The sequence below is a fragment of the Pseudonaja textilis genome, chromosome 9 (assembly GCF_049901715.1).
Source record: "Pseudonaja textilis isolate UNSWEBS1 chromosome 9, rPseTex1.2, whole genome shotgun sequence".
Lineage (NCBI taxonomy): Eukaryota > Metazoa > Chordata > Lepidosauria > Squamata > Elapidae > Pseudonaja > Pseudonaja textilis.
In genome coordinates, this window is record NC_141998.1 from 13,584,968 (window position 1) to 13,597,129 (window position 12,162).

The following is a 12,162-nucleotide window of genomic DNA, read 5'->3' on the forward strand; positions in this document are numbered from 1 at the left end:
CTACAGTACATATGGCAATATACACTCAATATAAAGGTAAAGCTTTCCCCTACCCAGATGTCTGACTTGAGGGGTCAGTGCTCATCTCCATTTGCTAGCTGAGGAAGCCAGCATTGTCTCAAGACATTTCCATGATCATGTGGTCAGCATGGCTATATGCCAAAGGTGTATGGAATGCTGTCACCTTCCCACTGAAGTGGTACCTATTTATCTATTTGCATTTGCATGCTTTCGAACTGCTAGGTGGGTAGGATCTGGGACAAGTAACAGGAGCTCAGCCCATTCCATTGGGTCTCGAACCTGGGCTGTCAGCTGACAAGTTCAGCTTGTTTTAACCACTGAGCCATCACAGACCCTCACACTCAATATATGACATAGCAATTCATGAAGTTCATGGTTTGGGTAAGTCCATTTGTACATCTCTGTACATGTTCAGAAATCTGATATATCAGTAAGGGGAACAACCTGTGTATTTCCCTATTAACAGCAAATAAGATATCCCAAAATAAAGGGATCCTGCAGTTTAACCTCTGTAAGATTTGCAGCTGACTTATGCTGTAAAAATGTCTCATGGGTAAGGGAAAGGCACTGAACAGTCAGCAAACCATCGGAACCATTATTTAGATGTTAAGCTATAGTAAATTGATCAGAAAAAAATTCAAGTTTAAATTTAATTCCTAGGAACAGACCAGAATTCCTATTGCCAAGAAAGGTAGTGAGTTGTGCCTGACTTTACGACCTTTTTTTGGCATGGTTATTAAGTGAAGCACTGCAATTGTTTTTTTTTATAAAGGTTTTTATTTTTAAGACAAACATACAAACAAAACATAAAAACATAAAACCATCTTCCATTTTATATACATACAGTGTGTCAGTTGGTTACAAATCTTTTGTAGTTAATCACTGCAATTGATAAGTGAATAATGTAGTCACTAAGCAAATCTGGCTTCCTCCGATTGATTTTACTTCTGGGAAGTCCAGAAAGGGTGATCACATGACCACAGGACTCTGTAAATACATGCTGGTAGCACAGAACCAGAATTTTAATTGCATGACTGTGGGGATACTGCAACAATCATAAGTCTCTCTTTTCAGTGCCATTGTAACTTTGGTTGCTAAATGAAAAGTTGTAAGTTGAGGACTACCTGTTTTGGAATGCCATCCTCAGTAGTTGACACTGGAGACAATTTCATTTATCTAAGGATGGGGCTGACTCTTTATGTCAATTTAATTGTCAACTTAAACCAGCTCCGAAACTGCTCAATGATCTCAAGGACCTACTTGTCCTGATTCTTTCACTTGGGCTGTCTTCTTACCTGAAAGCTGAAGACTTGCTGCTCCCTGAGAAATCCTGCAGGTAGTTTACAGAACAAAGTCATACTTAGAATAGGCAAGGCAGAGGAGGCGGTGAGACTCAAGAGACAGGGCAAGCTCTGACCTGTGAATTGCAGCTTTGGGAAAGGAATGAACTTCAAGGGGGAGGCAAAGCAAGAGTGGAGGAATGCGGATATGAATCTGACCATTTCTCAAGAAACAGGGAAAGAGAAAAGTGCTCAGCCCAGCAAGAGAAGACAAATTGGACTGCGGTATTGCAGAGATGTTTAAAAGAGCTGCTTGGAGAAACCAGGTAGGATCACCACATGGTTGGACCCCTTTTTACAACCTTTTGTTGCAGGAGTCATTCAGTGAATCCATTGTTCACTATAGGGCAGTTTTTGCTGGAACCAAAAAGCAACTGATGGTTTCTGACAAAAACCTCATAAATTGAAGTCATGCAAGCATGGGGTGGTGCTTCTTGTACTCAGTGGGATGGTCTCTATGCTAGGAATTCATAACTTCAAATAGTTGATATGCAACTGATTATAAGTTGAGGGCTGATATTTGGCCAAGAGAGAGCTTGGACATCTCCAACACTGGACAATTCTCAAGTATGAAGCTCCTGGAACAACACCATACACCATACTTAGATGCCATTCTCAAACATCCAACATAGCTATCTTTCCCTCAAAAAGAGGAAAACACAACCCTTGCCTGCTGCCTCCTCTCTCTTTCTTTTTCCCTCCCAAGTCCCACTAGCTCCTCTGCTCCTCCCACAGAGTGAGCTGTCATCTTGTTCCGTCTGTTTTACAGCTCCAAAGAGCATGTCCCTGTTGGCTACTTTCAAGACACCAAATAATAATAATAATAACCTTTATTGTCACTGTACATATATACAACGAAATTCATGTAGCCTCTACTGGTGCTATCCATAATAAAAATACAATACAACATGAATATAGAAAATAATCCCTATACAAGTTTGTAGGGAGAAACCAGTCATATGTTTCCATGTAAGCATGAAGTGATTGTAGTTGTATTTAGGAGTCTGACAGCCTATGGATAAAAGCTGTTTTTAAACCTGTTTGTCTGGCTGGCTATACTTTCGTGTCTTCTGCCCGATGGTAAAAGTGAAAAGAGACACTGGCCAGGGTGTGAATCATCCGTAAGTATCTTCCTTGCTCTGCTGAAACAGCCAGACCTGGCAATGTCATCCAGGGGTGTTAGGGGGCAACCAATGGTTTATTCTGCTGAATTTATCACTCTGTAGTGCCTTCCTGTCTACAGCTGTTGAACCAATTATACAGGGATCAGTTGTAAGTTGTACACACTTATTTGTATGAGATTGTACACACATTCCACCTCAGCCACCAATGAATCAGGAAATTAGCCAGGCTGCAGCAACAGAAAGCATAAGAGGTCATAAAGAATTGTGTTCCAAGTCAAATATAAGTATTCCTCAAGTTACGACCACAATTGAGTCTAAAATTTATGTTGCTAAGTGAAACATTTGTTCAGTGAGTTTGCTCCATTTTACAACTTGCCACAGTTGTGAAGTGAATTGTTGCATTCGTTAAATTAGTAACAAGGTTACTAAGTGAATCTGGCTTCCCCATTGACTTTGCTTGTCAGGAGGTTGCAAAAGGGAATCACATGACCCCAGGTCACTACAAGTCATAAAAATGGGTCAGTTGTCAAGCATCTGAATTTTGATTATGTGACCCTGGGGATACTGCAACTGTTGTGATCTGCCAGCGGAACTGACGGCAGAATCGGACAATGAGGAAGTTGAGGAGGAACTTGGGCCAGTTTGGGAGCCTGGAGAAGGCTCTGAGGGATGTTCTGCATCAGACGCAGAAATAGAGCCAGGGCCGTCCAACATTTCCCAGCCACAGGAGGCCTTTGGAGACTGATATGAGTGAGGAGGAAGAACAGCTGGGGCCTATTCCAGATGCACGTATGTGCAGAGCAGTTAGGAGAGAGGAACAACGGAGGTCAAGGAGTCAAATTGGGAAGTAAAGCACACGTGGACGCTGAATGGCCACTCCCTGGTTGGGGAATAAACAGAAGGAAAGGCGGGTAGTTGTCATAGGAGACAAGAGTTCATCTTTCTGAAGATTTTGCTCATGGTGTTTCGTGCCAGAGGCTGCTTGCCAGAACTTAATTTGCAGCCTTTGGCTGGGAGCTCATGACCTTGCAATTATCACAAGGAACTGATAAGGCCTGTTGCTGCCATTAATTCTTTGAAGAAGTATTGTCTGGACTTTTCAGTGGGTGAAATACAATTAATTCACAAGAGGTAAATAAAGGGGTTTTTTGTGACAAGGAGTCTGTTTCTTGCTTCTGCTTAGGCTGGGTCAGAACAGCAACAGTCGTAAGTATGACAGTGGTCATTAAGTCACTTTTTCAATGCCAGTGTAATTTTGAATGGTCACTAAATGAATTGTTTTAAGTCGAGTACTACCTGTTGGTCCATTTTGTTCACAGTAATATTAGCTGTATTTATTGGCAAGGGCTTCCTAGAGGATCTTCTAAATTAAAGTGAGATCTGCCACTTTTGCAAGATGTATCCTCTTCTAATCTCATGATTTGATAAGTGGGATGGGGCTGAATATTGCAGTGTCAAGGTATCCCTTTGCCAGGAATATTATATCCATGGTCACGAAAATAGCAGTGCAAGTCTAGAGATGTTATTTTCATGCACAGGGCTTTGTGCATGAAGGGGCACCTTGTATCTTTGTTGGAAGGGGGGGATTTCTGACTTCTGCTACCTACTCTGTTCCATCATAGCCTCGCACTGGTAAAAGATTAAGAGATCCCCGTTACTTAGATGCCAGCACACTACCATTTGCTTAAAAGACAATGGTGGCTTGTTATCATGGTGAGCATTCAATCAGCAGGAAACAATAGCAGTGTATTCCTTTTTGTTTTTGTGAACAAGAGGGAAGGTGGTCTGTTTAGCACTGAACTCAAGGTGGGGGAAGAGAACACACTTAGTTACCAGCCCACAAAGAAGCCTCCATTGGCTGGCAGTTTCTGCCTCGAACTATTGGCCAGAAAGAGCAATCGCTGATTGGCTGGCTGTTCCCTGCACGCGACAGACTCATCTAGATGCCAGCACCAATGCTGATGGCTTGAAAGTAGTCAAAACCGCCCCGATGAGCCTTAGATGCCTGTTTTGCTGGCGTCAGAAGGATTGAGAGGCAGAAAAACAACTTGAGGTGCTCCAGGACAAGGTATAGGGAACCAACTGCATAATTAGGAGCAGATGAATTAATGGGGTGTGATAAATGAGAGGGAGAGAGATCATGAAGAGCTGCTGGCAACCAAAGTATAAAATGTTAACCTAGAGGGGAGAGTGCTGTGGCTTGGTATACAAATGGTCTTCAACTTGCCACCAGAACTGGGACCAGAATTTCCACTGCTAAGCAAGGTTGTTAAGGAAGCCACACCCAATTTCTGCCACAGTAGCAAATACTTCTATTAAGTGAATCATGAAGTTGTTAAACGAATCCAGTCATTGGCATTGCTTGTCTGAAGACAGCTGGAAAGGTCACAATTGGTGATCACATTATACCAAGATCCTACAAACATCGTACATAGACACCGTGCCTGAATTTTGATCACGTGACTGTGGGGATGCTGCAACAGTGGTAAGGACAACAACGGATCGTAAGTCTCTTATTTTTCAGTGCTGATGTGACTTTAAATTGTTGCTAAATGAATGGTTGTAAATCAAGGACTACCTGTAAGATGGCTTTGTAAGGTACTTCTCCATGTGGAATCAAGCATGCAGGCATTATATTTCTTGCAGGATATATTGTACTGAGTGATAGTAGTTATTTGAGCTTCTACTAGTCTCATTTGCATGACTTTACTAGTTGCATGGTTTTGTTGGCATGATCTTCGAAGGCATAGTCAGACAAAACTTAGTAGTAATTCCACAGAATATAGCAGGAAGTTGGTACTCTGGATCTTCTCTACCTTCTCCTCAAGTGTTGCGCTTGGCACCTGATGTTACAGTAGAAGAAGTCCTCCATGTGGGAAGCAGAGGAAATGCAAGGGACATCCTGTTGATCATCTGCCTGGGGTGAAAGCAAACCAAAATGGTAGTGAATATGGATAAATCTGGATAAATTTCAAAAGATGTTGGGGAGAGACAGGTGGTTAACCTGACCTAGAGCAGCAATGTCCAACCTTGGGCAAGTTTAGGATCTGTGGACTTTAAGTTGAGTTGAAGTCCACAGGTCTTAAGGTTGCCAAGGTTGGTCAACCTTGAACTAGAACTTGGATATCTAAGATGAAAATGTCTTTGTTTAACCAGGAATTGTTCCTTGGGACTTGCATTCAGTGGAATATCCTTTACGCCTTGCTACCTGTGCATTTGAACTAGAGATAATCTTCAGCGGATAAGACTTCTTCTTTTTGACGTTTGCTGTAAATGTTCCAATTTTATGCCTTTCATTTTTTATACCTACGTCATTCAAGAGCTAAAAAGGAGTGCAGAGAGAAAGGGATTGGGCCACCTTTCTGCAGAACAGAACAAAAAACATAAGTTGTTTATGGAAAGTAAGCATTTTAAGAAGAGCGAAGCAAAACTCACCGGGTGGGAAATAACAACCAACCAACCAACCAAAGGCAGACAAGAGTGACTTCATCATTTCACAGGCTGTTTACTTTTGGCAATTTTTCCCATTTTGAGTTTGGTTTTCCAAGAATTTTATTTATCATGGCAGCTAGGAATTGTGGGAAATGTAGTCCTAACATAGTGTGGTGGTACCAAACTTGCCTTTTTCTATTTATTTATTTATTTTTGTAAAAAAAAATGCAGAGGTTTTGAAAGCTGATTGGACAAATCCAATCCAGGGAAGAAAAATCTATCAATCAGAGCTATTGCTATCAGAAATCTTGGCCTAAGGCAGGATTCTTCTTTTTAAGTACTTAAGACACTTCAAATGGCATTGGGACCTCAAGGTACAAAATTTCCATATTAGAATATTACAGACTCCAATAGAAAATGAGAGGGAAGAATCCTTCTAGAAAGACTGTTTTCATCTTGTATGTCTTCTAGCAACCACGATATAAGCAAAAGCAAAGATACTTCTGGCACTCCAAACTTGTCTTAAAAAATAAATGTAGAAACAGGTTTCCAAACATTAAAAGCTGGTTCACACAATATATAACAGTAGATCAGTTAAAAGACTTAACAAAGCATGTGCAGCTAGTGTCATCCTTAGTTGGGTTGAGTTGGGTTGGTTTTGCAGCTTGCTTGTTTTATGAACCCAAACTGTTTCATTAGTTTCCAGTTCAATGTGTTATCGCAATAGCACTTAGATTTATATACCGCTTTGTACCCCTCTCTAAGTGGTTTACAGAGTCAGAATATTTCCCCTAACAATTTGGGTCCTCATTTTACCCACCTCGGAAGGATGGAAGGCTGAATCAACCTTGAGCCTGGTGAGATTCGATCTACCAAATTGCAGTCAACTGGCTGCAGAAGTAACTTGCAGTACTGCACACTAACCACTGCGCCACAGAGGCTCCTTAAATGTTATAGGTTATGCAAAACATAGGTTATGCTATAACCTGGAAAATGATTAATTTAGTAAACAGGTTAGAAGGGTTGTGTAAATCCAACTCCAATTACCAACATAAGAGATTGTAAGTTAAATTGTTATTATTTCTGGCTAGATCTCAAAAGTTGTTCGCATGTGGCTTTACCAAAATATTCCAGACTGAGTTAATAGATGGTGATTTTGATGTCGTGTTTTGTCTGGACATTATATAAATCTGAAGCAGAGCTTGCAGGCGGCAGACCTGTTTCCCCCGTTTTTTCTCCGCCCCCCTCCCCACTTCAAGATGAAATGTCTCCGTAGAACGGGGGCTCCATTTTGCAGACCCCCCATTCGCACCTTTCTCTCGTCCTCCCCCCCAAAAAGGCTGAATTATCTCCAAACATCGCGACAAGCTTCGCTATTAATCTTTGATCAGAATATCGATAGCCGCGTACTTGCACCCTGAAGTCTAGGAATCTTAGAATTCGGGGCTGTTTTGCACAACTGACAACCCTCCCCCCAAACACATCTGCTGAAGATCCACTCATAGTCCTCTCACGCCGCCTGGGACAGAAGGCGGAACGGGGGCGGATACGCGCGGAGAACTCGAGGCAGGAAGGCGGCGTGCAATTTGAAAAAAGCCCCTCCTGCCTTTCGGAGCAATTAGCTCAGCTCCTTTCCCACCCCCTCCTCCCACCCCTTCAGGCGACCCGCGTGGGGGGAGGGACGTGGGGAGGGGGCGCGTGCCGTCCGTCTGCGACACATGTCATTACAGCTGTCTCTCCCTCCCCCCCCCCCCGTCTTTTCCCCCCGTCTGGCAGCTGCCAGCGAGCGGCGTAACAAAGCCAGTTTGGGCTGCCCCCCCCCCACGCCGCCGGGCCGCTTTCCCTGCGTGCCCGAACTGAGATAAGCAGCCAATTAGCGCCTGGGATGTCCAACCGCGCCCCGCCTCCCTCTCCTCCCGCGCCCCGCTCCGCCGCCTTGCCAAGTGCTGGCGACGAAGCGAGGCGCGGTGCTGCGGCGCTAAAGCAGCCCGGCTGACGGACAGACTGTGGTGGACTGCCGCGAGTGGCGCTGGTCCGGATTTGCGCCCGTTGTGGTGATGGTGGGGGGGTGGGGATCGTCGTGCAAGACGCGGGGTACAGCCGGAGCCAGGTGAGGGCGGCGCCAGAGGAGCGTCCCGGCGGCAATTCGGGGAAGGGGCGCAGTGTGAGGAGCGGGCGCTTCCTGCGCCCCGGCGGTCCCCGTGCAAAAGTAGCGCAGGACAGGGAAACAGGCAAGCAAACCCGGTCCTTACGGATGCCTAATTCGGGGGCTATTGTGGGGGGACTGGGGTAACCGACGTTCCTTGCAGGAATTCTCGCTCGCGGAATTGATTTGGCCACGGCCCGGAAAATCAGTGTGTACAAAACAAAAGGTTGGGCGCTCACACAGCACGCTTGGTCGGGCTCATTGTTGTGCGGCTGCTTTCCTGACACAGGAAGTTTGGTTGGTGGTAAACCTGCTCGGTATTTTTTTAAAACCTGATTTACTGTATGCTCCGAATGCAACCCGTTCTGTTAGTTATGGACTATTATGGACGTTATGCGAAACCAAGCAGCCGGTTAATTCAGTCAGCAAAGGGTGAAGGGTTGTCTGACTGCAGCTAAGTTCTTGCACTGCAGGGATGGCCCTCCAGCTGCTGGGAGTGGGATGGGGGTACCTGGGGCAGGTGACAGAAGCCCCGCTCAGCATTGTCAGCCATCCAGTGATTGAGGGAGTTGCGATCCGAGATATCCAAAGCTCCTGTTTTGTTCAAAGTTCAGAGATCCTGCTTCAGCTTTACATACACGAGTCCTCCTGACTTCAAAGGGTTCACAAGACAAGTCTGCACATGTTGCAGTGTGAGTGCTGGACGCTATTCAGGGTTGATGCTAGGGGCAAAATTACAGGTAAGTGATTGAGCATCTATTTTGTATGTATGAGTGTGTTCAGTTGTAATCATCTCCACTTGAGAGGCTCTGGTAGCAGGGGAGGTGAAAACTCCATGCTCAAACTTTTGGAGAGCTTTTGGCAGAATGGAAAGTCCTGAGGGGGGGAAGAAATAATGTAATTGGGTAAATTGTACTTTCATAGGATGCTGCCATAAGTTGTCTTGAGGTTTTTAAAAAACTCATATATTTGGTGCTATAAAAAGAGATCGGCCAGTGTTACTCCATTGGATGTCTAAAAGCCCAACCAGACTGAGCTTTTAAATTCGAAAAGAGAGAGGGAGCAAGAAAGAGAGAGATTTGTGAATGCTGGTTTCAAGTGAGGCTTTCACACTTTTCCCTCCATGTGCCTGGGCATTATTTCTGGTAAATGTGCATGCCAACATGAAGCCAGTTGGCTTGTTCTGTGCAAGACTGCCTGTTTTATATGCCGGAGGAAATGAAAAGCTCACATATCAGTGCGGCCAGAAATAATGCACCTGGAACATAGCTGCTGATGTGGTCAGCAATGACCATCTGAACCTTATTAAAGAATGGCTGGTTGGATTCTTTGTGTGTCTTTTTGCTGCTTTGTGTGTCCCAAGTGACAGAAACTGAATCAGTGCTGCTGGCTGCTTGCATGATGCACCTTGAAGCATCACTTCTGGTCTTGCATAGGGCATGTTTCAGGGATCCTAAACACTTTTCAGTTTCTTTCTTCAAACACAGTTCCTTAGTGCAAACAGGCTCTAGTCCTGAATGACCTGGCCAAATTATAAAATTGAATGTGTCAGAGAAAACATTGGAGAACAGTCATTTTGGTTTAGGTTAATGAGAGGGAAATGCTAATGACATGACACTGAATTTCAAGTTTATTTTGATCTTGCTTCTTTTTTAAAAAAAAGAGTGTCCCCCGCCCCCAGCAAAATAAGTGTGGCCCTCAATTTGGAAAGGTTTTCTGAAAGGATATTTCAATTTATATTCCCCCCCATTCTCCAGGACTTTAAAACCATTACATAAATACCAAACTTATTGCATTGATTAGTGACTGAACAGAGACCAGAGCTCCTTCATTGATGGGGTTCTGAATAAGCCCCATATAATTTACTTTTTCATGAGCATTGATCAGATATGTGGTAGTGGTGGTGGTGGTGGGAATTTTAGCAAAGAGCCTGTTAACCTTGGAGCTTGGCAACTTTTTCAGATATCTGCAAAATTTGGATTATTTTGTTAAAAAAATAATAATGTCATTTATGGTTATTGTGAGGGCCCAGGTTGTGGAAAAAAAAGTGGAGATTCTTGTAATAAATGCCTTTAGGGGGAAAGCCAAGGTTTTCCTCAGCATCTTTGGAGTGGCTAAAAGACTCCTTTTATGTGGCTCATAGATTTTTATCTATGGTGCTCTTGCTGTTCTCTGAGCTGTTTGCTTATCATCATTGCAAAGGATTGTGGGGTTTGCTTCTGGTACACAGTAGCTTGCCCTGCCAGTTTTTGGTGGGGGTGGGTTTTTCCCTTGTTGATGGCTTTGAGAGTATGGGATTTTTTTTTAACAGATTCATATTCTTCCTTTCCTCTCTAACAGAGTTTAAGGTAACATATATAGCACTCCCTTTTCCTGTTTTTTTTCCAGAACAACAACCTTGTGAGGTGGGTTGGGCTGAGAGAGGGACTGGTACCAGAGTTTTCCCATTGCCAGCCCTCATTCCTAAGCAGTGACATCTTGCCTAGTCCATGAGAAGGGGGCCTTCAATTGTACTACAGAATAACAGAATAGAGGGGACCTTGGAGGACTTCTAGTCCAATCCCCTGCTTAGGCAAGAAACCCAATACTATTTCAGGCAAGGTTGTCCAATCTCTTCTTAAAAATCTCCAGTGTTGGAGCACTTACATACTTACAGTGTTGGAGCACTTAATTAGTTCTGGAGGCAAATCATTTTACTGATTAATTGTTCTGTCAGTAAATTCCCCCTTAGTTCTAGGTTGCTTCTCTCCTTGGTTAATTTCCATCCATTGCTTCTTATTCTGCCTTCGGGTGCTTTGAAAAATAGGATGACCCCTTCATCTTTGAGGCAGCCTCTTGGAACACTATGGAAAGAGGTATATTTCGAAAATATTAACTCCTTGGAAAGTTTTACTTTTGTGATTTTTTTCATACCATTCTTAGGCAGGATATTTTTGTTTTGTGTAATTTGATCATTAAGGGGCCCAGAGGTTGAAGGCGTCCTGGGTAGCTTCTTTCTCTTGTAATGGTCCAGCAAACAAATAAAACACCTTTGAATGGGTTACATTTTTCATGGTGACTTCAGTTATAAGGAAAAAATACCTTATGGGGCATAATTTTAGCATCACAACTAAAGCAGGGCTGTCAAACTCGCAGGCCGGATGCATCACGTGCTGGCTACGCCCACACCCAGTTTAGTGAATGGGGGGGAGTTCCAATACATCATGTGATGCAGCCATGACGACCTAAGTTTGACATCCCTGGTCAAAAGCAACCGGCCAATCAAAACAAAGCTTAAGTAATGCTTATCCGTATAAATCACATTATAATGAGTATAAAGAAACAATGGAAACTAAGCAAGGAAGGAACCAGCCTAGAAATATAGGTAATCCTTGAGTTATGAATGTAATGGAACCTGCCAATTACTGTAAGGAAAAAAATTCCTGACAGTGAGAACAATTAATCAGTGGAATGGCTTGCCTCCAGAAGTTGCAGGTTCTTCATCACTGGAGACTTTTCAGAAGAGCCACTTGTCTGAAATGGTATTGGGTATCCTGCTTGAGCAGGGGGTTGGACTACCAAAGATCTCCAAGGTCCTTTCTGACTCTGTTGTTCTGTATTCTAAATAAGAGGTGCAAGTAATATCTCCAAATTATTCAGAATCTTCCAACTCTTTGTAGCATGGCTTTCCATTTCATGACTTGATTTACTTATCCCTACAGTACAGAATGCAATGGTCACGTTGCATCTTTCCTTGAACTAATTTGTGACGATTAGAGCCAGGAGTATACAGAACATTTTGATTCTGAAACATTTTGCAATCAAAAGACCCTGTTTTGGGTTCTGGTAAATTCACAGGAAGCCTTCCATACTGTTCCAGACAACTCAGACATGTTCTGAGTGCTGAACGCCTCCAGCGAGGTCAGGACAGTATTAGGACTCTTGCCAATGGTTAGACGTTCAATCCAGACATGAAACATTTTTAATACAAAATGTTTTGCAAAATTAATACCATTCTACATTATCAGTGCTTCTCCTGCTTTTGAAATTAACCATCATTACAGAAGTCTCTACTCCAAGGCTGTCCAACGCTGGCAACTTTAAGACTTGTGGACAATGC

General features: G+C 43.4%; 1 protein-coding gene across 3 annotated transcripts in view; it reads left to right on the forward strand.

Annotated features, from left to right (window-relative positions):
* Positions 1-878: 878 nt before the first annotated feature.
* LZTS1 (leucine zipper tumor suppressor 1) overlaps positions 879-12,162 on the forward strand; it is a 49,096-nt gene continuing 37,812 nt past the window's right edge. Inside the window, exon 1 of one of the 3 annotated variants that reach the window (XM_087938917.1) lies at positions 879-1,627. The gene's annotated coding sequence lies outside the window, so the exon portion shown is untranslated. Of the gene's footprint in view, positions 1,628-7,870; positions 8,149-8,185; positions 8,804-12,162 lie in introns of those variants that run through there. The other 2 variants (XM_087938916.1, XM_026718071.2) reach the window with 2 other exon arrangements.